Source organism: Primulina eburnea, chromosome 1 (genome assembly GCF_022965805.1).
Source record: "Primulina eburnea isolate SZY01 chromosome 1, ASM2296580v1, whole genome shotgun sequence".
Classification (NCBI taxonomy): Eukaryota; Viridiplantae; Streptophyta; class Magnoliopsida; order Lamiales; family Gesneriaceae; genus Primulina; species Primulina eburnea.
In genome coordinates, this window is record NC_133101.1 from 25,440,646 (window position 1) to 25,442,782 (window position 2,137).

Consider the following 2,137-nt stretch of genomic DNA (forward strand, 5'->3'; position numbering starts at 1 on the left):
ATTTCAAGTTGAAGTTTATGCAAGTTCAATTTAAAGTTATGTACGTCCTATATTAAAGATGCATGCGATTTTATTATGTAGTACTCGTTATTTCCAGTTTATACGTGTTGAGTATTTAGACTCACTAGACTTGATCGATGCAGGTGAGTACGATGAACAGGAGACAGGAGGTGGCGACCAAGGGGCAGGCTTGGGCTGAGCGGCAAGCTAAACCCGAGGACCGCAAGTTTATGTTTTTAAGCACAGTTTTAAATACTCTGAATTTTTATGATTTGAATGTGAGATGTTTTGAGACAGCGTTCTTTTAGCAACTTTTTAATTGGTGATGGATTATTTTAAAAATATTTTTATGAATGTTGGGTGACGACCGTATGGATGTTTTTATTTAATAAAATTTTTAATTTTTCCGCAAATTTCAAGTAGTAAAAGTACGATACGTTACATTTTCATTCCTTTCCTAACGTCCATTAGCCAATTCTTAATCATGTCCAATTCTACAACAAAGCCAGCATGCATGAAACTCATATAATTTCTTAGTTCATGTCGTAACATGCATATAGAGAGATGAACATGTACTGTAAAACGTATATCATGTAAACATGCAAGTGATAGCATTAAAAACATTTAAACTTATAGACTTGAGGCTTGACGACTGAACTTTTGAAGCTGGCGGTGGCAAAACCCTCTTAAGAACCCATGCTATGATACCAACTAAAATGTCTACCACTAAAATACTGCTAGAAATTAATTTTTTCAAGCTAATTTACAAAAATTGCAACCAACACAAGCATTTTAAAAAGATCACTCCCCACAAAAGGATACTACATCTAAATAATTTTTAATCATGTCAAACTCCTAGACTATGGTTTTAAAGGAACGTGAATGAAACATCCAAAAACTCTGCTAATCCATCAACATAGAGTAAGATGAAAATGCATAAAAATAACAATGTTTTCCTCTTCACTCATAAATGTATAATGCGGAAAAGTATGGTCCTCGAGTTAGCGTGCACACACCCAGCTCCGCCTACTCATTCTTCAGCGCCTCCCGTCTCCAAATCATCGTTCTCACCTGCATCATTTACACCTACTGAGTCTAAAGACTCAACACACCTTAATCTTTAAAACAAGTACATATACATAACATGCAAAAGTGAAAAGTGATGTAATTAAAATACCTTTCATGAGCTTAAAAGCACGAACTTAAACACAGCGTGTCAAAACATAACGTATCCATCACATATATCATCATATCAGAATATACATGTTTATTTTCTTTATTTGAATTCAGATCATTAGTTGTGACTTTCTTATCATCTCTAATCGATGTATCCATCTACGTATAACCGCAGCACCCGGCAGCGGAGAAATCATCTGCAGTTTTACCCATCCACTGAGTCTTGGCCTTACATGTTCATGTTTGTATTCGTGTTCATATTAGTTACAACCAACTCCCATCCTTCAAAGCATATAATCATATTCATCACTTATAAAAATCATGCATATACGTAAATTTCCTTAAAACCAAGCATGCAACGTATTTTTCGTATATCCATAAAAATTAATGTTCATGATGACTTATAAATTTAAAACATGTCAATTTTTTATCAGTGCGTTGTCGGACTGATAACTTGACCCGAGTGCAAAATGACCATTTTGCCCCTCGAAACCTTAATTGAGTATTTTACCAATGGACCTCAAAATTTCGACCCGAAGCAAACCAAACTCCTTAGAACACCTCAAAAAATGTTTATAATCATTTCTTAGACGTAACCTCGAGCCCGTTCAATAGCTTATACGATCCGTTTCAGAACATGGATCGAGTCTCCCGGTTTTAACCCGAATCAACCCGAAACTCAACCAAACGTTTCCCAACTTAAACCATGACTTGAACCTACATGACCAACCCTTAAACTCCTTGTTTCATACCACCTAAGACCCTAAAAAAGGAACTTATTGTTGCTGGAAAAATTCTTCACTTGCTCCCACCAAACCCTAGTGCACCTATCCTTTAAAAAATCGACCCTAGCCCAACTCTATGAGTGACAGTGCATGGACATGGGCTATTTTATGAGTGACGGTGCATGAGCATGGGCCGATGCCCATGATGGACCATCCTAACGACCCATGACCAGTAG